At 35.6% G+C, this 26,553-nt stretch overlaps 1 protein-coding gene across 2 annotated transcripts in view; it reads left to right on the forward strand.

The window, feature by feature from the left end:
• Positions 1-18,400: 18,400 nt before the first annotated feature.
• Positions 18,401-26,553, forward strand: part of CDH12 (cadherin 12) — a 405,814-nt gene continuing 397,661 nt past the window's right edge. The window contains exons 1-2 of one of the 2 annotated variants that reach the window (XM_060009645.1): positions 18,401-18,481; positions 18,675-18,821. The gene's annotated coding sequence lies outside the window, so the exon portion shown is untranslated. Of the gene's footprint in view, positions 18,482-18,568; positions 18,822-26,553 lie in introns of those variants that run through there. The other variant, XM_060009644.1, reaches the window with a different exon arrangement.

Genomic DNA, 26,553 nt, shown 5'->3' on the forward strand with positions numbered 1-26,553 from the left:
TAAGTTTCTTCTACATATAACACAACTTAAGTGAGTCTGAGAGATGTGTGATGATGTAACACTATTCAATTCATCACTGTTAGATTAAGTTGCTCTTGCAAATAACCATTCAAGCAAGTGTTGCTATAATCTGGGTTGATAGACTATGGCCAGTGGGTCAAATCTGACCTACTGCCTGTTTCTGTATAGACCACAAAGAAAGAAAGCTGTTTCATTTTGAATGGTTACATCTAAAATTATTATATAAGTACCTACATAATATCCTCAATTTTGCCTTTTTACTGCAAACTTTAAAATATTTACTATCTAGTCCTTTAAGAGTCTGCCAGCCTCTGTGTCAAATGAACATAGAACAATGGGGAAACAGAAAACCTGAATTCTAGTTTATTGTTTTAAAATTATTATCTATGTGACCTCAGACAGGATGCAGTTATGTTAGACTCAATTTCTTCATCTGTGAAATGAACATAATAATATGATTTGCTCACCTCATACATGCAGTAATTCCCAAAGAAATCATTTGTATACAATCTCTTTGAAAAGTATATAACACTGTAATATGGATATATTATGCAATTAGAGTACACATAAGGCTTGTCTTTAAGAGCAGGCTCTGGAGTAATTGCTGAATTCCTATCCCAGATAAGCCACTTCCTAACATTGTTGATTTAGGGAAATTTACCTTAAATTAATCTAAATTATTCTACCTAATGAACTGTCTATAAGCTGTTTTTTGTTTCTCCCAAGTTGAAGCCCTGTTAAAATATAGCTGTTGGCAGGTCCCTGTTTCCCTTGATTAGTTCTTATTTGCTTCCTTCCTGGAAATCTGCCTCCATTGCCCACTGGCAGTGAAAAATTTTCTGATAATGATTGATCTCTTCTGGAATTTCCTTCTTATGGAATTGACTTTCTTTGTGGTTCAATTGCCTGAGAAACACTCGACCCTGATCTTGCCCTGCAATTTGGTCGCTGTGTCTTTTATCACCAGCATATTGCCTCTCAGGCCAGTTCTTATAGATGTATCAGTTTTTCATAGCTCCCTCCTACACTAACTTGAGGGTCTCTCTTTCTTGTGACTTAATCTCCTCTCCAGTAGTCCTAAAATACTGAGTAGCTATTGCATATAGTGCTTGGGTGTGCCAAGTCCCAACATAGAAGTACAAATAGATTAGGGCAGATTTCCTATTATAAGAATCCCACTCTTCCTGTGTGAATGACATAAATCTCACTTGCTTGCATGATAATAATAATCCGGGGATCTAACATAAAACCTAGGAATGAAATCTTTCTAGTGGATGTTTCCACACTTATGCCAGGTCACAAAACTCAATGGTAGAGCAGCAGTCCTAGGCTTGCTTTGTCTGTGGACCATACTAGCAAAAATCCCTCATAAAAACAACCCTACTGCACCAAATCAAATACAGACATTTGTCTTAGACTAATAAAATCCTGGTTTTTCTGGATGCCTTCTATATGCTCAAAAGATTATGTCAGCTTTCATCTTAGGGCAACTCAGTGGATATCCCTCACTTCAGAGAGCTTCAGGGCTCTGAGTCATTTATGTTTACTGCCAAATTTCACACCTGCTAAGCATTCAGTATTTACCCCTAAAACATCAGGTTGTTAACACATCTATGATTTTGAACCAGCCTGTCTATTTCCCTAGCTCTTCTAAAACAGACTGAATTTAGTAGATGATCGTAAGAGGGCTGTCTCAATGGAGATCATTAACTACAATGTCCGTTCAAGGATATGTCAGAACTCAATTCAGAAAAGCCTGAATTTTTCCATCAAGTTGCTCACTTTGAAAGCAATCAAAGCTCACTAGAACAAGGATAATAGTTTTCCTATTAAATATAAGTATTGGAGAGAAAACATGAATTTTGCATCATAATGATTCTCGAATAATTAGACTTACTTCAAGCTATTTATAAAAGGGTTACTCAGGGGGCTTCCCTGGTGGCGCAGTGGTTGGGAGTCTGCCTGCCGATGCAGGGGACGCGGGTTCATGCCCTGGTGTGGGAGGATCCCACGTGCCGCGGAGCGGCTAGGCTCGTGAGCCATGGCTGCTGGGGCTGTGCGTCCAGAGCCTGTGCTCCACAATGGGAGAGGCCACAACAGTGAGAGGCCCGCGTACCGCAAAAAATAAAAAATAAAAAATAAAAATAAAAGGGTTACTCTGGTTGTTTTTAGTAAAATTTTTATGTATTTAAATTGTTGCTAAATCATATTGCTTTAGAGTGATTTTTATAGTTATGTGAATTTTTTTCTTAATTAAAGCTAGTAAAATCAGAGTGTAGCAACTTAGTTTTACCACAATCCACCATTTTGCAACTAACTGCGAGTATGTTTGTCCTCTGTCATTAGTATAATAAATTGTATGCTTTGACTATAAATGAAGATATAAATTGTGAACTATTAATTTTTTCAAGAAATATTTATTAATAATATACGATTCTCGTATTTTCATATCCATTTCACTGAGTTTAAAATTAGTAAAAAAAAACACCTTAAAATGACCATTTTATGAAATGAAAAACAACTCATTTTAAAGTGAAGAGTATAATCTCAGTGAGACCTAAAAATATTCAATTAAATTGTAAAGTTGGCTTATCATTATAAACCATGACTTATCTAAAAAGGCACCTTAAAATAACTAGTGTTTCCTTCTTTGGAAATCAAGAACCTAATTCCTGGTCTTTAGATAAGAAAAATAACACTATGTGATAAAGGTCCTTACTTTGTAGCCCCTTTGAGACAGCTGCCATGAATGAAATAGTTCTGGTGTGGTGAATTGTGATAGCTTTTCATATTTCCAAGCAGGACAGAAGCATCTGGAAATCAAATTCCCCAAAGGTTTTGTCTGTGCTGCTTTTAAACAGAATAGTAAAATGATGAAGCATGTACACATCTGCCAGTAACAGAAAACCAATATTTTGTTCAATTGGACATTATACTGAGTGTTCAACAAATATTTACCGAGTGTCTAGTTTGTATCTAGCACTTGCATTAAACATTGAGAAAGCTATCACATAGTATAGGTCCTTTTACATAAACACGTATGAAGTTTGGAAAGAAATCAGACAAGCCCCAGGAATAAAAACCTAGAGACTGGGAAATTACATTCTGATAACAATTAAAGTAAAGAAACCAGCTTTCATCTTTGACACTGTGGGAAATCACTTTATAGGCAGATCAAGGAGAAATTTAATTATAGGCAAGAAATTTGCATTTTATACAATAAGCAACTGGGGACTATTGAGGTTTCCTTGACCAAATGAGTGATATATCAATTACTAAGCTTTGTAATAACTAATATATCTTCCGATACTCTTCTTGACCACAATCAATAGGACACATTGGGAGACTGGGGTAGTAGCTTCTGGAATCAAGTTTAAGGTATTATTGGTCAACTAACCTCCTTGTCAGGGCTGCTGTAAAATGACATTCACAGTCTATACTACTAGAGGGAGTTAATGCAGTCTATATACTGAAATCTCATAAGCTAGATTAAATTGTTAAACTAGGTGTATTAGCATTAGTCACTTAAAGCCAAAGCAAGAGAAAACATCCTGAGATAATGATATTATGAATATGTTGTAGTGGAAAAGCAAGGAGCCCTTATCTTTTACACAGCACACTGAAATATTTACAGATGAGAAAATATAAGTGTCTAGGACTTGCTTCAAAAGTATCCAAGAGGAAGCAAGAGGACAAAGTGAGAGAATATAGAGGAAACAAGATTGGCCACAATTTGCTAAATAAAGAAGCTGGATGATGGAAACATGGTGTCCATCAATACTGTTTCCTTTACTGTTTATATTTGTCTGAGATTTTTGTAGTAGAAAGTTGGAAAAATTACAAACAAAATGAAAGAAAATAGTTTGTCTATTTCTACTCCAATGCCCGACATGAATCTCAGATTCCTTCCCTCCAATACAAAGACCCTTCCGAGCTCCTTCAACAGTGAAAAGCAGACTACACAAAAGGGATTTTGCTCAATACTATAATATATTTTTCTGGCTCAGGCTTCTTCCTAGAAGCCACACTTTTACACAGTAGCTGATCTGTTTCTCTGTGGTACTGGAATCAGTTTTCTTGATTTTTACCCGTTCTTGATGGAAGGAAATGCAGTGAAAACAGGTAATACCCCTCATCAACCAAAAGAAGTCGGTTCTGATATATTTTCAGTTGATGCAACTGACAATGTCATTTGAAACTCATCTGTGGGAGAATCAACATCCACTCTAAAAGAAGTCACTTATCTATCTCTTTAATTTAAAGTACTTAAATCTGGATTTTATAAAAGTATCTAAATTGTAGCTTCCCTTTCCTTCTGTTTATATAGACATATACAAAAACAAGAAAGAATTAGAGGAGGAAATGATAAATAAAACAACTTAAGGATTATTCTTTTTCTTTATTTTCTCTAGCTTACAATTTTTACAAACAAGAAATGGTGAGTTAACCTACCAAAATGCTAATGTCTAGAAAACATGTTTAGTTTCTCAAGATTCATAAACTTCCTTTAAAATCTATATAGAAACATACTTAGGTGGTATTATGATCTCCTTTCTTTTCTATTAAAAATCTGCATTCATGTATTACACTTTCATGTTTATATCTAATCAATAATACTGTAATTAGTGTTTAGTTTTTCACAGTTATAAACAATGATGTAATGCACAATATTTTCTTGGTAAATATCTGTATACACACATACACACACACACACACATAGCACAGGGAGATCAGCTAGGTGCTTTGTGACCACCTGGAGGGGTGGGATAGGGAGGGTGGGAGGGAGGGAGATGCAAGAGGGAAGAGATATGGGAACATATGTATATATATAACTGATTCATTTTGTTGTAAAGCAGAAACTAACATACCATTGTAAAGCAATAATAAAAAGAAAACAAAAGAAAACAAAAGAAAAAACAAAATTTTATTTGGGGTTTACATAGTGCATATATTGCATGTTTAACCAATAATAGTGGCTGATATTTATTGAGCCCTTATTTTGTAACATTACCTTCTTGGTGCTACATATCTACTAACTAATTTAATCTTATTTCTACATATATATGAACTAATTTCACATTATTTTATTCTCTTTTATGATCTGAGGAAACTGAAGGAAATATGGATAAAGCAACTAGTCCAAGGATTCACAACTGCTGTTTGCTATTGTCATGTTGCTGTGTCACTTCCATTTCAGGGAGTGAGTCACCAAAGTTCCTGATATTTTTCCCACTGCACCATTACTACAAAAACTTTAGTCCATATATTTGATGAATGCAAAGTAGTAAAAGTGTTATTTCAGACTATCCACAAACAGTCTAAGAAATGTTAAAAGTCTGTATTACTGTGGAGAGTTAACATTATTTTTAATAAGGAAAATAGAGTCAGCAAGGCAGGTAGAAGTCACCCATTCTTTATGTTGTGGAAGCAAATTATTGGCTTTGGCCTAGAGTGTAAAGGAGCAAGTTGACAGGAGCGGAAACTGGATATTACAGTCAGTGTAACTGAGAATAGGATGAAACTCAGTATTCAGAAGTTAACAGAGTCACTATGAAAGCCAAAGAAAAACTTCAATTTAGTAAATAACTAGATAGGAGTAAGAGGGAGATCCTTTTAGAGCCACTTGGTAACAATATCAACTTTATAATGCTATATAAAGCATTTCCATCTTAAGGCCTGTCAAATGCAGTTAGAGACTGAGAAAGCCCAATTATTTTTCTGTAATATAGAGTTACTTGCTGTGGCAAAGATGCTGAAGTTATGCTATGGTGAAATTTCAATAAGCATTAAAGAGAAACAAATGGACAATGATATATGTGTACCAAGAAGTACTTAAGAAATTCACAGCAATCATTGTTTCAAATGGAATGGCACTTTATTTCCCCATATAAAATTTTACTGAACTATTATCTGTATAGGTACTAGGATATAAAGTTTAAAGTTGTCTTAAACTTTGATTGAATGGGAAATGCTCTCTACAATTTAAGAAACCATTAGAAATATAAAGTAGGTGATTTTATCCCATCTTCAATATGATTCCTTTAGAAAATAGGAAATAGGATGAAAGGCAGGCAGACTGTTATCTTATTATGGATATAATGTGGCATTGACAGTTTAATTATAGTAATGTTCAATTAAAGAATAAATGAAGAAGAGATGTATTTTTGTAACTTTAGGTATAATGTAAAATGAGCTGCACATATTTAAAGTATAAACTAGATGAGTTTTGACAAATGTATACACCTGAGAAACCACCACCATATCCAAGATACCGAACATTTTCATCCTCCCAAATGGCTTCTTGTTCCCCTTTGTTATCCTTTATTCCACCCCCATCCCTCAACCCCACTTTTCTGCCGTCTGTCACTATGGTTTTATTTCCATATTTTTAACTCCTCGTGAATGGCTTTTTTCTAGTCAGCACAATGACCTTATGGTTCAGTTTTGAGTGTACTACTAGTTTGTTCCTTTTAATTGATGAGAAGAGTTCATTATATAAATGTACCACAGTTTATCCATTCACCTGTTGATAGATGTTTGGATTGTTTCCATTTTTTTGCTATTATGAATAAAGTCAATCATTTGTGTACTAAGCTTTCTCTCCCTTGGAGTAAATACTTTGGAGAGAGATAGCTGCATCACACAACAGGTATATATTTAAGTTTTTAAGACACTACCAAAATGTGTTTTAAAGTGATTGCACTATTTTACATTTCCATGAACAGTATATGAGGGTTATAGATGTTCTGCATCATTGTCAATACTTAGTATTATTAGGGTGTTTTTCTTTGCATTTTAACTATGCTAATAGGTTATGCTGGTAGAAAGGACTTTAAACAATTATATAGTTTCAAATTCATATGTCCATCTAAATTAGGATTTTTTTAATATTAGGAATTTTGGGTGAACAGCAAATTAATTTGATAGTTTATCACATTAGTGCTTCCCAGTCTTTCTACATCCCATTAACTGTACACTTACTCTGCCTTCCGCCCTTTCTGACTCTCCAAAAAGGATAAACATATCTACTCAATAAATAAACATGCCCTTCTTTTTTTCTATTAAGTAATACTGTTCATTAAATAGTATTTTATGTATATTTGTTTAGCAACTTATTTTTTAATCATTGCTAAAAATGTGTGTGGTTTGGTTTTTATAATGCCTAATTCTAGTCATCACTAATATTCAACATCTTTAAGTGAATTTAATAATTCTTAAAGTTTAGATATTATTTATTTCATTTTGTTTGCACTTAATAACCATATCTAAAAGAAACAAAATAGAATAAATATGAACTAACAGGAAAGGGGTAAAATACCAAGCAATTATGTCTACTGAAAGCCATTTTTCTTTTAATTATGTACAGTGCTTTTCTGTTATTTTAAAATAACTGCATCCTAAAGTGGAAATGTGATTTTAAAAATACAAAATATATCAATATTATATGTCCATTTTAAAATTATGCCCCTAGTTTAAGTTAATTCTCAGTCATTTTAATTAAACACCTTTCACTTTTAACTAGCCAGAACAATAAAGGAAAAGGCTAAGGATCCAGTTTAGATGTAACATAACAGCTATGTCCTTTAAAAGGAATGCATTATAGTTACTTTAAAAAAATTAAAGAATATTCTTGACCTTAGCAAATGTTTTCACCTATCATGTACAATATCAAGTCGATGACTCCTGGCTGACTCTTAAAATACTCAAACTATGAAAACAAAATATTTTTTTCCATAATGTCATTTATAGAATAAAACTTAGGGCTGTTTCAGGATGAGAAAGGGGAGAAAACTTTATACAATCTTTTCTTCTTGACTGCCTGATTATTTATGAATTAAGTAGAAAGAATATCACAAATTTTTAGTCAAATGGAAAGCATAATTTTATAGCAGACTGAAATATTAGAGATAATATAGCCTAGTTTTTTCACATTTTTCAATGAAATTATTAACTGGAAGCTTTTTTAAATGGCTCAAAGTTATAAAGCTAGTTAGTGCCAGAATTTTGACTATAGTCCAAGCTTTCTGATATCTAGACTAGCTTTCTTTATTTCCAGAAGTATATAGTATCTCAAATTCATGAGTATATATGAGTGAAAAAAGAGATCTGGCCTCAAAAATGTGAAAAGTTTACTTTAAAGACTGGTAAATTCAACCTGTTAGTCTTCATGACTTACACAAAGGCAGAAATATGTATAATATGTGAGACCCTATTAGCATTCAGCAAACATTCCTGCATTAGTATTAGCTCAGTGCTGCTGCTAAAAGATCAATTTCTTATTACTTTGTTAGCCTGCTTGTTTTGTTTATTATATTTAAAATAACACTGATGAATGGATACAGAAGATAAGGTACATATACATAATGGAATACTACCCAGAAAAATTATGAGCTTACTGCCATGTGCAAGAATACAGATGGACTTGGAGGGTATTATGCTAAGTGAAATAAGTCAGACAGAGAAAGACAAATAGTGTATGATATCACACATGTGGAATCTAAAAAAAATATGACAAACTAGTGAATTTAATGAAAAAGAAGCAGACTCAGAGATATAGAAAGCAAGCTAGTGGTTACCAGTGGGGATGGGGGAGGGGCAATATGGGGTAGGGGATTAAGAGGTACAAACTATTACATATAAAATAAGTTACAAGGGGCCCTGAACCAAGATGGAGGAGTAGAAGGACGTGCTCTCACTCCCTCTTGTGAGAACACCAGAATCACAACTAACTACTGGACAATCATTGACAGGAAGACACTGGAACTCATCAAAAAAGATACCCCACATCCAAAGACAAGGGAGAAGCCACAATGAAACAGTAGGAGGGGAGAAATCACAGTAAAATCAAATCCCATAGCTCCTGGGTGGGTGACTCACAGACTGGAGAACACTTATACCACAGAAGTCCACCCACTGGAGTGAAGGTTCTGAACCCCACATCATGCTTCCCAACCTGGGGGTCCAGCAATGGGAGGAGGAATTCCTAGAGAATCAGACTTTGAAGGCTAGTGAAATTTGATTGCAGGACTTTGACAGGACTGGGGGAAAAAGAGACTCCAGTCTTGGAGGGCACACACAAAGTAGTGTGCACATCGGGACCCAGGGGAAGGAGCAATGACCCCAGAGGAGACTGAACCACACCTACCTGCTAGTGTTGGAGGGTCTTCTGCAGAGGCAGGTGGTGGCTGTGGCTCACTGTGGGGACAAGGACACTGGGAGCAGAAGTTCTGGGAAGTACTCTTTGGTGTGAGCCCTCCCAGAGTCCGCCATTAGCCCCACCAAAGAGCCCAGGTAGGTTCCAGTGTTGGGTTGCCTCAGACCAAACAACCAACAGGGAGGGAACCCAGCCCAACCCATAAGCAGTCAAGCAGATTAAAGTTTTACTGAGCTCTGCCCACCAGAGCAACAGTCAGCTCTACCCACCACCAGTCCCTCCCATCAGGAAACTTGTACAAGCCTCTCAGATTGCCACGTCCACTGGAGGGCAGACAGCAGAAGCAAGAACTACAATCCTGCAGCCTGTGGAACAAAAACCACATTCACAGAAAGATAGACAAGATGAAAAGACAGAGGGCTATGTACCAGATGAAGGAACAAGATAAAACTCCAGGAAAACAACTAAATGAAGTGGAGACAGGCAACCTTCCAGAAAAAGAATTCAGAATAATGATAGTGAAGATGATCCATGACCTTGGAAAAAGAATGGAGGCAAAGATTGAGAAGATGCAAGAAATGTTTAACAAAGACCTAGAAGAATAAAAGAACAAACAAACAGAGATGAACAATACAATAACTGAAATGAAAACTACACTAGAAGGAATCAATAGCAGAATAACTGAGGCAGAAGAACAGATAAGTGACCTGGAAGACAGAATGGTGGAATTCTCAACTGTGGAACAGAATAAAGAAAAAAGAATGAAAAGAAATGAAGACAGCCTAAGAGACCTCTGGGACAACATTAAATGCAACAACATCCGCATTATAGGGGTCCAGATGGAGAAGAGAGAGAGAAAGGACCTGAGAAAATATTTGAAGAGATTATAGTCGAAAACCCCCCTAACATGGGAAAGGAAATAGCCATCCAAGTCCAGGAAGCACAGAACCCATACAGAATAAACCCAAGGAGAAACACACCAAGACACATAGTAATCAAACTGGCAAAAATTAAAGACAAAGAAACATTACTGAAAGCAGGAAGGAAATAATGACAAATAACATACAAGGGAACTCCCATAAGGTTATACAGCTGATTTCTCAGCAGAAATTCTACAAGCCAGAAGGGAGTGGCATGATATACTTAAAGTGGTGAAAGGGAAGAACCTATAACAAAGATTTCTCTACCCAACAAGGGTCTCATTCAGATTCAATGAGAAATCAAAAGCTTTACAAACAAGCAAAAGCTAAGAGAATTCAGCACCACCAAACCAGCTCTACAACAAATGCTAAAGGAACTTCTCTAAGTGGGAAACACAAGAGAAGAAAAAGACCTACAAAAACAAACCCAAAACAATTAAGAAAATGATCATAGGAACACACGTATCGATAATTACCTTAAACGTGAATGGATTAAATGCTCCAACCAAAAGACACAGTCTTGCTGAATGGATACAAAAACAAGACCCATATATATGCTGTCTACAAGAGACCCACTTCAGACCTAGGGACACATACAAACTGAAAGTGAGGGGATGGAAAAAGATATTCCATGTAATTGGAAATCAAAAGAAAGCTGGAGTAGCAATACTCATATCAGATAAAATGGACTTTAAAATAATGTTACAAGAGACCAGGAAGGATACTAAATAATGATCAAGAGATCAATCCAAGAAGAAGATATAACAATTATAAATATATATGCACCCAGCATAGGAGCACCTTAATGCATAAGGCAACTGCTAACAGCTATAAAAGAGGAAATCAACAGTAACACAATAATAGTGGGGGACTTTAACACCTCACTTACACCAATGGACAGATCATCTAAAATGAATATAAATAAGGAAACAGAAGCTTTAAATGACACAATAGACCATATAGATTTAATTGATATTTATAGGACATTCCATCTAAAAACAGCAGATTACACTTTCTTCTCAAGTGCTCATGGAACATTCTCCAGGATAGATCACATCTTGGGTCACAAATCAAGCCTCAGTAAATTTAAGAAAACTGAAATCATATCAAGCATCTTTTCTGACCACAACACTATGAGATTAGAAATGAATTACAGGAAAAAAACGTAAAAAACACAAACACATGGAGGCTAAACAATACATTACTAAGTAACCAAAAAATCACTGAAGAAATCAAACAGGAAATCAAAAAATACCTAGAGACAAATGACAATGAAAACACAACGATCCAAAACCTATGGGATGCAGCAAAAGCAGTTCTAAGAGGGAAGTTTATAGCTATACAAGCCTCCCTCAAGAAACAAGAAAAATCCCAAATAAACAATCTAACCTTACACCTGAAGGAACTAGAGAAAGAAGAACAAACAAAACCCAAAGTTAGCAGAAGGAAAGAAATCATAAAAATTAGAGCAGAAATAAATGAAATAGAAACAAAGAAAACAATTGCAAAGATCAATAAAACTAAAAGCTAGTTCTTTGAGAAGATAAACAAAATTGATAAACCATTAGCCAGATTCATCAAGAAAAAGAGGGAGAGGACTCAAATCAATGAAATTGGAAATGGAACAGGAGAAGTTACAACAGACAATGCAGAAATACACAGCATCCTAAGAGACCACTACAAGCAACTCTATGCCAATAAAAGGGACAACCTGGAAGAAATGGACAAATTCTTAGAAAGGTATAACCTTCCAAGACTGAACCAGGAAGAAATAGAAAATATGAACAGACCAATCACAAGTAATGAAATTGAAACTGTGATTAAAAATCTTCCAACAAACAAAAGTCCAGGACCAGATGGCTTCACAGGTGAATTCTATCAAACATTTAGAGAAGAACTAACACCCATGTTTCTCAAACTCTTCCAAAAAATTGCAGAGGAAGGAACACTCCCAAACTCATTCTATGAGGCCACCAACACCCTAATACAAAAACCAGACAATGATACTTCAAAAAAAGAAATTACAGACCAATATCACTGATGAATATAGATGCAAAAATTCTCAACACAATACTAGCAAACAGAATCCAACAACACATTAAAAGGATCATACATAATGATCAAGTGGGATTTGTCCCAGGGATGCAAGGATTCTTCAATATACACAAATCAATCAATGTGATACACCATATTAACAAACTGAAGTATAAAAACCATATGATCATCTCAATAGATGCAGAAATATCTTTTGACAATATTCAACACCGATTTATGATAAAAACTCTCCAGAAAGTGGGCATAGAGGGAACCTACCTCAACATAATAAAGGCAATATATGACAAACCCACAGGAAACATCATTCTCAATGGTGAAAAACTGAAAGCATTTCCTCTAAGATCAGGAATAAGACAAGGATGTCCACTCTCACCACTATTATTCAGCATAGTTTTGGAAGTCCTAGCCATAACAATCAGAGAAGAAAAAGAAATAAAAGGAATACAAATTGGAAAAGAAGTAAAACTGTCACTGTTTGCAGATGACATGATACTATACATAGAGAATCCTAAAGATGCTACCTGAAAACTACTAGAGCTAATCAATGAATTTGGTAAAGTTGCAGGATAGAAAATTAATGCCCAGAAATCTCTTGCATTCCTATACACTAATGATGAAAAATCTGAAAGAGAAATTGAGGACACACTCCCATTTACCATTGCAACAAAAAGAATAAAATATCTAGGAATAAACCTACCTAAGGAGACAAAAGACCTGTATGCAGAAAACTATAAGACACTGATGAAAGAAATTAAAGATGATTCCAACAGATGGAGAGATATACCATGTTCTTGGATTGGAAGAATCAATATTGTGAAAATGACTATACTACCCAAAGCAATCTACAGATTCATTGCAATCCCTATCAAATTACCAATGGCATTTTTTACAGAACTAGGACAAAAAAATCTTAAAATTTGTATGGAAACACAAAAGACCCCGAATAGCCAAAGCAGTGTTGAGGGAAAAAAACGGAGCTGGAGGAATCATACTCCCTGACTTCAGACTATACTACAAAGGTACAGTAATCAAGGCAATATGGTACTGGCACAAAAACAGAAACATAGATCAATGGAACAAGATAGAAAGCCCAGAGATAAACCCACGCACCTATGGTCAACTAATCTATAACAAAGGAGGCAAGGATATACAATGGAGAAAAGGCAGTCTCTTCAATAAGTGGTGCTGGGAAAACTGGACAGTTACATGTAAAAGAATGAAATTAGAACACTGCCTAACACCATACACAAAAATAAACTCAAAATGGATTAGAGACCTAAATGTAAGACCGGACACTATAAAACTCTTAGAGGAAAACATAGGAAGAACATTCTTTGACATAAATCACAGCAAGATCTTTTTTGATCCACCTCCTAGAGTAATGGAAATAAAAACAAAAATAAACAAATGGGACCTAATGAAACTTCAAAGTTTTGCACAGCAAAGGAAACCATAAAAAAGGCAAAAAGACAACGCTCAGAATGGGAGAAAATTTTTCAAACGAATCAATGGACAAAGGATTAATCTCCAAAATATATAAACAGCTCATGCAGCTCAATATTAAGAAAACAAACAACCCAATCCAAAAATGGGCAGAAGACCTAAATAGACATTTCTCCAAAGAAGACATACAGATGGCCATGAAGCACATGAAAAGCTGCTCAACATCACTAATTATTAGAGAAATGCAAATCAAAGCTACAATGAGGTATCACCTCACACCAGTTAGAATGGGCCTCATCAGAAAACTTACAAACAACAAATGCTGGAGAGGGTGTGGAGAAAAGGGAACCCTCTTGCACTGTTGGTGGGAATGTAAATTGATACAGCCACTATGGAGAACAGTATGGAGATTCCTTAAAAAACTAAAAATAAAATTACCATATGACCCAGCCATACCATTCCTGGGCATATACCCTGAGAAAACCACAATTCCAAAAGACACATGCACCCCTATGTTCATTGCAGCACTATTTACTATAGCCAGGTCATGGAAGCAACCTAGATGCTCATTGACAGACAAATGGATAAAGAAGTTGTGGTACATATATACAATGGAATATTACTCAGCCATGAAAAGGATCGAAATTGGGTCATTTGTTGAGACATGGATGGATCTAGAGACTCATACAGAGTGAAGTAAGTCAGAAATAGATAAACAAATATCGTATATTAACACATATATGTGGAACCTAGAAAAATGGTACAGGTGAAATGGTTTGCAGGGCAGCAATTGAGACACAGATGTAGAGAACAAATGTATGGACATTAAGTGGGGAAAGCAGTGGGGGGTTGGGGGTGGTGGTGTGATGAATTGGACGATTGGGATTGACATGTATACACTGATGTGTATAAAATTGATGACTAATAGGAACCTGCTGTATAAAAAAATAAATAAAATAAAATTCAAAAATTAAAAAAAATTTAAATAAGCTACAAGGATATACTGCACACCACAGGGAATATACACTATATTTTATAAGAACTATAAATGGAACATAACCTTTAAAAATTGTGACTCATTATATTGCACACCTGTAACTTATATGATATTGCACACCAACTATACTTCAATTTAAAAAAGAAAACAATTAACACTAACATTCTGAGATTTCCTCTCTCCCGATAACTAAATCACCACAAAAAGACAGAGAGGTAATATGTGAATCTGACATTGAAAGAGAAGCAGGAGGAGATTCATATAAGAATCATAAGATCAATATCTAAACAGTTGTCTTAATATAATTATAGTTAACATCAAGAAAAGTCTATGAGAAATCCAAGTGGAAAGATTCCTGTACATACAAATTACAAGCTTCCTACCACTCAGAGTACTTTTTCCTACATTACGTCACAGTTCTGACTCTTTAGAACAAACTCAAATAAATAAAGAGCAGCTTCCGTTTAGATATCCATTGAATTCTTTTTTGACTACAACATGACTCCAACAACCATATTTGTTAGACATGGTGGAGAGCAATAGCCTTGTCTGGAAAGGAAGACATCAGGTTTTCCCCTAAGCATCAAAGACCAAAGGGACAATCATTTGCTCTTTTTATTCCAAAGTTCCCATCATTAAAATATGAGTAAAATCCTTATCATAATGCATATCACATGATTCCTGTAAGAATCAAATAAGACATTAGGTGGAAATTTCTTGGCAGTTTAAGGGCTGAATTAATTTGAGTTCTTATCATTTCTTTTTAGATAGAATTTTTATTAGAATCCTTGAAAAAGCATGTTCACAACGTTTTTCTGTAAGATTGTGAATGTGTCTGAGAATTTCAACAGACCATATGAAATAGTGAGATTCACGTGAGGCTTAAGAAACTTCTAGATAAAGCTTGAACAAACTAGAAATGAATTTTTCAACTCCATAGTTATTTTAAGCTTTGATATTACATTACAGTACTTCTCTTGGAGAACTGATATATCAGAAATCATCTTAATTTTGGCCTAAATGTTCTTGAGATAGTCATATACTAGAGTAAGGTCATTTTCCTGTTTAAAAAAAAAAAAACGAAACCAATAATTACTGTTTTAAGGAAGAGGGTAAAGGAATTGCAAAAGAAAGAAAAAAATTTGAAATTGACCAACCTGAGCTAATGAAATTACATCATTTGGAAGTTCTAGATTTAGTTTATTTTTAGGCTAACGTTTATTTTTGTTGAATTTCATTTTCTGCTCAAATATAGATAACTGTTTATTGTGACTAAGCTGTTACAATGTAATATTTTATCTGTCACAAAACACATTTTTAAGGATAAAAATGTTGTTTTGCAAATCATAAAAGCAATATAACTTCCCTATACTTTTGGAAGCAAGTATTTTTGTCGGTTTGGAAATTCCTAAGCTTCAATGTGACCTGAGATTTAATTCTGTATTTGCTATGTAGTGACTCTGTGGCAGTGATAAGTTTACTTAACTTCTCAGAGCCTTAGTTTAATTGATAAAAATTTTTAAGATAATAATGCATGCTTAATATGATTACTCTGAGGATTTCATGGACAACGGCTAGAGCTGAAGTATATTCAAAGCATCTGGCACATAGCAAGCACTTAATATAAAATAACTATAATTATCACTGCTGGTTCCTATCTACACTCCCTACAAAATAGTATTATTCTTCTGCTTTGTTATTCATGAGTGTACTGCCACATAAAATCAGTTATTTGTTCAACATAGGTCTAGAAATCTACTGCAGAATTACTCATACCATCTGTAGAAAATATTTAGAGTAAAAGACCGTTGGATCCTATGAGAACAAGAAGACTCATTATTTTGGAAGTTTCATCAGTGCAATCTGACGTAGTCAGGACTTTCCAGGTAGAAACTAACTACTATGGCACAAAATTAACTTAACTTAGAATGTACTAATTTTAGTTGGTGACCATCATTGCTAATGGATGGGGTTTAAGAAAATAAGCACTATCTTAAGGTTTTAAAAAGTTTTAAAAGTAAGTCACTACTTAAGGTACTCAGAATGAAGCTTAGACAAATACAAGACCAGAGTGTTTTAACTGGAAGACCAGCTAAACATCAGAACATCAGAACACTGGAATCCATCAGATTTTCATTCACAAGTGCTGGGCTAACAACTAGCCAGGATCCTTGCAGAAGAAATTAGTAGTTATATTTCCTGTTTACTGTTTATTTTCAATTTATTTATGTGCATCAATTTGGATACAAGCAACTCTTTTCTATCAATAGTAGAACACTCTAATGCCAGTCAATAATTGAATAACGGGTTTCCTGCTTAGCAGTGGCAGAAGTTATTCTCCCTCTCCTGAATCTTGACTGGATTTCCTCACCTTCAGCTCTCACCCTCCACCAGCTGAGGGAGCAAGAGACCTCCTCTGAATGGGACACAGGATCAGCTCTCCTGGGGCTTCTCCCTGGTGCATCTCTATTTTAAATTGAAGTGTCTGCCCTATATAGTTGCACTGAAGTTTTATTTTGCCTGAGAAGTGTTACCATCAAAGAGCTTGTATTTTAACCAAATACTTTTTTAAAAAATTTACTTGATAATATAGAAGGCAAATATATTCTCCATTATGTATGATTTGTGCATCCCTTTACTGAAATTTGGGATTTTTCAAAAATGCATGTAAATATTGCAAATATAGCCCCCCCCCTCAAGAGCCCCCCCCTCACACACACACACACACACACACACACACACACACACAGTCTCTCTCTCTCTCTCTCTTTCACACACACACACACACACACACACACACACACACACACACATATCAAGGGAATGCCATATGTCCCAAGTGAGACCTACTTGGAAAAGCAGAAATGCTGAACACATCACACAGTATCATTGTGACAGTACATTTGTCAGTTTTCTCCCTGGCAATGAGATTTTTCTCACCCTCAAGACATGCAAAGGACTTTTTTCATCTGTTCTTCTTATGTTAATAATTTTCTCCTATAGAAGTGAGAATTGTTCAAACTTAACCATTTGAGGCTTTGGCATTTAATTAGGTGACCTTTTTGAGAGAATTAGATCTCTGGGAGGAAGTGATAACTTTTGAGGTCGGAGGTGTTGAAGAGCTGCTCAGGTGGTCAGTGGATGGGTATCAGCAGGTTGTGAAAGGCGCATGCCTACATTTAATATGTTGTTTGACATTTTGTATCCTCTCATGCCCTTGCTTATTTTTGTTTTAGAAAATTAGCATTTCAACAATAGTAGAAGAGATGATTTAGTTAGGTGTAATGATGTATTCTCCTGTGCTACTCAGGTTAGTAGTATAATGCAAACATTATTTTGCAAGTGTGATGCTAATTTAAAATGCTATTTGAGAAACTACATAAGAAACGCTGTACTTTCCATGTCTTGGGTTGAGTGCCTGTGTCTGTTAAGAACCTGCCAAACATGCTTATTTAGTATGAATACTTCCTTTTTTTTATAAATCAGAGTTGCACTCTGGAGGGCTGTGATCAACCTTTAAAAACATTTTACTTAGGCAAAGGTTGAAGTATGTACCACGCTTGGGGCAAAGGCAAGCCCAGCTATATCTTTTATCACATTGCTTTGGACATTTTTCAGCTTTCGTCCTGTCTTAACGAATCAGCTCTATCGGTCGATTAATTGTTTCACTGTACCTGCTATCTAACACGAAGGCACCTGGCAGAACAGCAGGAGAAAGCACGTTTATCTAAGTCCTTACGCAGCTGAACACTGTAGCTAATCTCCTTGCAAATTACAGTCAGAGTTGTAGTTCATCCATTAGGCTGGAAAAGACAAGAGTCCCAAGCAGCCCCGGTGCTTTTCCAGTTCCCAGGAGACCCACTAACCCTCGGCGTGTGTTGCCTGCGCACAGTAAGTGTTTCCTGCTAATCAGGTCAATGATTATCGCCCAGCTCCGGGGACCTGACAGCAGCCTATCACAGCAGTTAGGGAGCCATCAAACGCAGCACGCTCACCGAGGAGCTCCCGTTAAGAAATATCGCTTAGTCCTCATTTACTCACTGGAATCTCGGAGGATTTCAGCTTCTCTTTTTTGTTCTCTTAGACAGTGAGGGGCTCAGCATAAACAGGAAAAAGCAGCGGAGCATGCAGCTACTTGGAGGGTGTTGACTGAAAACTTCGCTTTCCCCACCCCGTTCACGGTTGATTCGACTGACTTCTCACCTCCTTCACGGTGAATATTTCAATTAAGGTAAGTGCCGCTTCATCTGAGTGACTGCGTCGAGCTGAATATCTGCATTGAAAGTTCTAACTGACTATACTGACATTCTGCACTGCAGCAAGTGAGTGTGTCTGTCAGGAGAAGGCTTAGTTTACAAGCAATTGTCCTAGAATGAAACCCGGTGTTTGAGGATAATATTACAGAGCAATTTCTTTTGAAATCTAAGTATTCTGCCTTGCATCAAGAGAAAATGAAAGGAAATACGAAAAGAGTGAATTTCTCATTTTACCTTTTTAAATAATCTAGAGAACTGTGTGACGCTAAGGTAACTTGATTTTGATTGAAGTGTTTTGTTGATGTCATATGGCAAAAGCTCTCAGTCTAAAAGCTTCAAAGTTAAATCAGATGGAAAGAACATTTGCAAATGAGAGTTGAGATTTTGTGCAGCTTTTTACTTTAACAACGTTCCTGAGCTCCCTGTGGGTTGAAGGATTTAGGACTAAATCCCTGAATATTTTAATAGTGTCCGTTTAGCAATTAAAATTTAAATAAAGTTTCTGATGTAGCTGTTAAGAAAAATGAACCAAAAAGAATTATCATACCACTGATATGATTTATAGTTTTTATATGAGAGGTGAATTTTTAATGAGATAATTTAATAAAAAGAAAAGTAAAGAAAATTACCTTCTTTCTAAAATACTTACTTTAGAAGGGAGAATTATTCAATAATGGATTCAAATTAAATGTTTACTGACATCTTGGCTTTTATGTTTGAAGTTGTACTTTGTCATCAAACAAGAGTGAACTGAGGTTAAACTTGTATTTTACATGGCTTAGGACAATTATCTATGTAATTTACACAAACTAGTCCACGTTATTTCTTCTAAACCCTTTTTCCTCATAAGTTTGTTAAAAATATCTAGAGGGAATGGAAGCAACTCTTCCAAAGTTAGATTTAATTATCTGAACTTTTTCTTTTCTATTTTACTTTGCAAGTGTAAATATAGTCTGATGGTTTTCTCCCACATCATGGTAAATTTCTATATAATCAAAAAATAAAGTGATTTTATCCGTATCATTATGTATGACCAATTGATTTCTTAGCACTCTAACCACGTGAGTGAATAATAGCAAGCACTTATCTTCTTATGATGTAGTACTTATACTTCAAAATGATTTTCTAACAATGAGACAAGTGCTATTTAAAATACAAATGTATACTGTCATGAGATAACACTTACACAGGTTGAATTTCAATAACATCTGTTATGCTAAAGCACAAAGTAAAATGTTGCTGCTTTTGTGTAAAGATTTATAATGGTATCTTAACTGTACTTTTTAAAATGAGCACTCATACTTCATGAAATGTTGATTCTGCCCTCCTCCTATGGGTATCCTGAGATGGGACATTTTATAAAGATGTCAGAACATTGTTTATACTAATTGGCTAACCTTCCAAAATTCTCTAGAGAGCTTTTTAAGCGGATGCTATTGCTTCCCCCACAGGAATAAAATATTTTTAGGATACCCATAGGCACTGATGTGTACTAGCTGGTTGTCTGTGTGTTTTAGCCAAAGCCTAAAAACGTTTATTTCTCTCTGTTGCACTGAGACTTCTATCTCTTTTCTCCAGCGAGGCGGTTTTTCAACTGATTCAAGATACCTCAGAGAAGTGTTTGACTAGTTACTGTCATTGAGTCTTTGGCATCTTCTTTTCTTACATTTTAAACAACATGGATAAACAGGAGGAGGCAACATTAACCAAACCGGGTCACATTTGTTAGTAACAAACTTGTACATTGCTGATAACATCTCTGTATTATAAACTGTTCCTTGTGCCAAGTTCAAAATCCATGGTGATACCCTACCCAATGAACTTTTATTAGATGTACTTAGTTGATGTATGTGACCCTTGAAGGATGTGCTTAGTGTGTAATGGGATATTTATTTTAAGAAATGAAGGTAGCTGTAGTTTTTATTTAAAAAGATATACTTAAAGTTTTTAAAGGGATTTAATCAGTGTAGTTGTTGTCTTAATTTGCATTACACAGGCTGAAAAGAGAATGAAGAAAATCTTGGTTACACTTGAGAATTAGGAGCTGTTTATGTTCGGTAGCTGCCTCAGTCAGACTTTTTTTCATATATTATCCCCAGGTTCCAGCTTACCTCTAGGTTCTAAACTGAATCCCATTTTTCATTTATTTTATGGTAATTTATTCCCTCTGTGACATCAGATAACATCTTGTAGGATAACCTCACTTAGAATAGGCAGTTTCAAAATTTAAATTAAAAAAAAATCTGTTAGAGCTTTATAAAACTTTTCTTAAGAATTATAACTGCTCCTAGGTAGGTGGTATTTTCAATAAAAGTCAAGGGGGTGAGGCAGTGTTTACCATGACTCCTAAATGCCAGACACCTGGGGGTATAAATTTTCTATGTATAATTATATAATCATCAGGTCAAAATAATGACATTGGAGATAATTTACCCCAATTTTCCAGAAGAAGAGATGCAGGCTGGGAGAGCAGGCTGGGGACCTATCATTCAAGCTCAGGTCAGACAGTATTTAAAGCTCGTAATCTTTACACTATACTTTTTATCACTTCATACATGGTGACCTATTCTGATACTCATGAATATCTGATAGTGCAACTTAATTATATCACCCTTAGAATAGTTTAATTCTTGGCTTACTCAAAATAAATGATTTTGTAAGCTCCATAGCCACCAGTGTTTGAAAGAAGCATATATTTTTTTCCTTTGAGGTTCTGAAGGAGGTTAGTGCTCAAGTCTTTGCATCAAGTTGATTCTGATTACTACTGACAGAAAAAGCACTCTACATAGGGATAATCAGTACAGAAATTTAGTATCTGCAGTATAAACCTCTTTCCAAGAGAGGTAGATATACTCTCAGATAAAAATCAAATAAAGAGTAGAGATATAAATTCGATGCCACTTATATTGAAATGGAATTAAAAAGAAGTTAAGGAGAATTTATGTTCGTGGCAAAATACATTCACAATATTAGAAAAGATAAAGAAGTGAACAGAATTGAATGTTGGAAAGTAGACTAAAGAAAAAAAATAGATTCAAATGTACGGGAGTCTATTTGTTCTACTGACTTTACATAAGCCTTCCCATATGTACACAGAGATTTGCTATAGCTAATTATGTTGATATTGTGACAGTGTTATCCAAAGCAAAATCTGGTTCAATCTAGGACAAAAAGGGAGAGATGTTGTAAAATTAGGATTGACCTGAAAAATCTAATATGATGAGCTCTCATATCCAAGGATGTGCTGAGATGTACTGGAAGCTGCATAGTTATAAAATATGATCCTTTCTTATGCTCCAGCCTGTCCTCAAACACTTAAACAGATAATATGGAACCAGATACTGCAAATAATGGATTCAACAATGATTAGAAACATGATCAAGAAATGTATAATCTCCAGCCACCAGCCAGTTTACTTTCCATTCGCTAGATTTTATGGTAAGCTATTGGCTTTTTCTGGTTGTATATAAGAATAACAGAAAAACAAAGTATATATAGATAATCTTTATTACTATTCCAAAAGAATGGACATGATCTATAAACAGTAGTATTTCAGAGGAGCTTGTTATGCTGAGCACTCACCATACATAGGCCTCCCCACCCAGAAAGTATGACATGTGTCTAGGCTCCACAAGCCACAGCAGATATGACCAGAGATGAATGTACCCAGATCTATGACAGCCATCTCTAGAGTAGCCAATGGCTACCATGTAGCCTTTCAAAATAACCATGTCAATAAAGAATGTTTTATGTAACACATAGATGATTTAGTGACCTTAAGTGTAAATTCAGCATACTGTGGATAACCAGCAGTAGATGGGCAGGGGCAGAAGTTGAGAAACATAGAGATGATGGTCTGCAGAAATCATGAATAAACTGAACTCATGAGGTTGGTAGGAAGGAAAGAAAAGTTAATTCCCTTAGGTCAATTAGAAGACAAACATTTTCTGACTCACCATAATGGCTAAGCACAAAAATGAAGGCGTGCTCCCTGTACAGAAGCAGAAAGAATATGTTATCCTGGGTGGTATTCCAGACACACCATGCGATGGTGAGACTTCTTCCTGTTTTCCACATTTTTCTCTGTGGTTTCAGTTCCATTAACCAATTCAAGCTGAGCACATCTGTGTCTCTTACAAACTAAAAGCTTATAACTGGCCCAGCATCATACATATTCATAGTCTCAGTAGACAATGAATAAGGCAGAAATGTGTAGTGGCGGAAAGTACAGGTTCTGGGTTCAGCTACCTGGGTTCAAATCCCAGGGAGGGTACTTGCTAGCTCTGTGACAAGTCAGTTAAGGTGTCCAAACTTTATTTTTATGACCTTTAAACTGGAGCGAATAAGAGTACTAATCCCACAGCAGTGCTGTGTGAAATAAAAATGATAATTAATATAACATACTTACAATTACTCAGGTGCTTAGGAAATAATAGTTGTGATTATAAACCAGAAACCTTGTTTTTAGTCCCTCACCTTACCTGTCAAGTAGAGAAAATCCAGGACGTTCTTTCTCCTTAGACAATGCACACTTGGGCCATACCAGAAGCTGGAACCATGTCCTGACACTGTGTTTATATCAGTACATTTGAATTTTAGGAATGTACACTTTTTCTTCTACTGGATTTACACAGATGTGTGGATGTTACTTTAAAGAAAGTAATTTGGGAGATGGCTTAGAGAAAACTTTCTATTTAGTCAATGGCTGGTTACATGCTATAAAACCAGACTTGAATAGTTGACAACATAGAGAGTGTAGTGTGTGCATAGCTGAAATTATTCCCTATTTTGCCTTTTACAGAAAAAGTATGCTGGCTGCTTGTTTAGAAGAGAAACAAATTTATGAAACTAATTCATATGTTGTATGATTTTATTATGATCATAACAAATATTCTGTGGAATATTTGTAAAATATCTTGAAGATGACTATCTAAAAATCTATTTCCTGGTAGATTCAAGCCTATCATTTCCTCTTCTCTAACTTATCTATATCTTGCTATGGGATTTAAATCCTCTAGTTATAAAGTTGAAAAGTTATCAAATACCATTTATACATATATATGTGTGTATGTATATGCGGAAGTATTTCATATTTTATGTGTTGATTCAAGTAAGCCCCATAAATAAAAGGTATTTTCTGCAATGGAATTCATCGTTTTCCATCCTCCAAGCCACGGATTCTTATATGTTTTGCTATATATGGGAATCAGTGACTCTGTGCCTGAAAGTGGCAGATTCCTGAGGCTTATTCCTGGAGTACTGATTCTGTAGGTCTGAGAAAGGACCCAGGAAACACAGTTTTGAGATATATGCAGGTTATTCTGATAAAATCAGAATATATAGGAATGTGGCCTAACCACTGAGGTTTAAACAACTTCCCAGGCAATTCTGACATGCAGACAAGGTTGAGGATAGCTGTTATAGAGCAGCACCTCCCAACCTGAACGGGCATGCAGATTACCTGGGCGTCTCGTAGGAAGGTTCCGTAATGGAGCCCAAATTCTGCATTTCTACCAACCTCCCAGGGCTACTGACACTGCTGGTCTATGAGAAATGCTGCTCTCATTCTCCGCCATACTGCTCTATGGTTTCCCCTAGTAGGTAATTATTCAAGGACCTACATAGGATACGACTTACAGCCCAGCTTACCTGGGCTAAAGGTTGATAAAACTTCTCAAGAAGCTCTTTTGATTATAGCAGGATGATGGGACGTTATAAGCCAGGTGAAATTTGAGAAACATTTTTTTTTAATCTATCGTTGATTCCCACTACTCACTCTGGATATAGAGTAACTGGATGTTTTAGAAGGCAACGTATTTCTAGCATGTTTAATTCTTTGCATTGCTAACACTTGCTAACAATATTTAATTCAAAGCATTGCTAACGTATTTCATTCTTTGCAGTTAAGAAAGAGCAGGGTGATCGTTGCTTTCCCAGTCCCACTTCTGAATGTGTAGAAATTTTGGACTTTAGCACTCCCCAGGATAGCTATATACCAAGGTTCCAAACGCATCACAAAGGCCAACTTCTCAAACAGCATTTCAGTTCTCTTTATTCTAGGAATGCAGTCCTAAAGCGTCATTATTTGTCACTTCAACTTTTCTTCTTTCTCAAAACTAAATGGCAAGGATATAGATTTCAGCTTTCGCCTCTATTTAACCTTTTCTCTCTTTCTGTTCCCAGCTGCCACATTTCATTGTTATTATTCAAATCTACAAAATACAAAGGGAAATAGATTTCATTAGTATGGAAACAAATTTTGGATTATTTATATTAATATTTTTAAAACTACCAACCTGCCCATAGAATTCCGTTACTCTTCCATCTTTTCTTCTAGAATGCTTAACATTTTATTAACTGTACACTTTTAAATTTATTTGATTGTTATTTGGCTCCCTCTCTAATTAGACATTAGAATGTAAGCTCCATGAAGGCAGGGTTTTTTTTGTTTGTTGTTTTATTCATAGCTGCAACCCAGTACCTAGAATAGGGCCTAGCATAGAATAGATTTTCATAAAATATCTATTGAACAAAGAATGAATAGATATTCCAAACTAATAAATCAGTTATAAGGGCCATGTGTTAGGATTGAGGCAAGTACCTAAAATATGATAGTTTTGCTTTTGCTCAGTACTGTGGGTAAGATTCAAGCACATTTCCCCAAAGATTTACACTCACCCACTTAATGTACTTAGTTTTAGTGTGTCCCTCTTAAGGGTCAGGTACTGGGCTAGATGCTATGAATACATGTTGACAAGCCATAATTCCTTTGAATAATGTTCTGGCCTGTTGGTCGGGGGCAGACAAGGGAAAGACCAGTTGTAATACACTCTGGTGTGTAATCATGAAAAGATGTGTATGGGGTGTTATTAATGCCCAGGGAGAGCTCCTGACTTAACTTGGAGGGGCCATGGAAAACTTACTAGAAGTCTCCTGAGCTATAAATGAAAGGATAGCTTGAATTAAGACAGACAGAAGAGGAGGGGTTATAAGCTGCTACTAGAAGTGACACTGTGTCCAAAGGCACAGAGAATTCCTGACCCCCTCCAGGACCACGTTAGTTTGACATAACGTTACGATAAAGTGTTGTATGTGTAATAAGAGGCAACTACATTTTTCTATGTGAAAAGACATTTGGATTCCAACCCAGGAATGACGGGGATCCATTAAAGAATTTTGAGAATGGGAGAGACAGAGTTATTGGTGCCCTATTCTGAATCTTGCATTATATTTTTCACTATTTCAAATCAAAAAATATATGTACACATACATTAAAAATACCTATGAAAATTAAAACAAAAATATATCAAGGGAGAAAATGAGCTTTTGGTGGGCTGAAGGGAGAGAGAATAAGATATCCTTAAAATGCTGCACCCAGGATCTGTGGAAATTCATATGCAGGACTTGAAACCAAACCAGAGGTGGAATGAGTGTGAATTAGCCAAGGTTGTATCCATATGTGACTTTCAGGGGCTCTGTTTTGCAGGATTAGGAGAGAAATTTATTTCAGTTTCAGAGTTCAGGAAAAATGGCAGACTCTGAACGGCCACATCTGCTAGTACTGACATGGAGTAGAATTCACACTCTCCTACCAACTGACTAGGACCGAACAGAAAAACCTCTATGTCTGTCTGGATACTTGTAGGACAATCAAATTCAGCTATTCAAATTTAATGTCCCTGACATTCTTAGGAGGCTAACATTTTG

The sequence above is a fragment of the Delphinus delphis genome, chromosome 3, assembly GCF_949987515.2.
Source record: "Delphinus delphis chromosome 3, mDelDel1.2, whole genome shotgun sequence".
In the NCBI taxonomy this organism is placed as follows: Eukaryota; Metazoa; Chordata; class Mammalia; order Artiodactyla; family Delphinidae; genus Delphinus; species Delphinus delphis.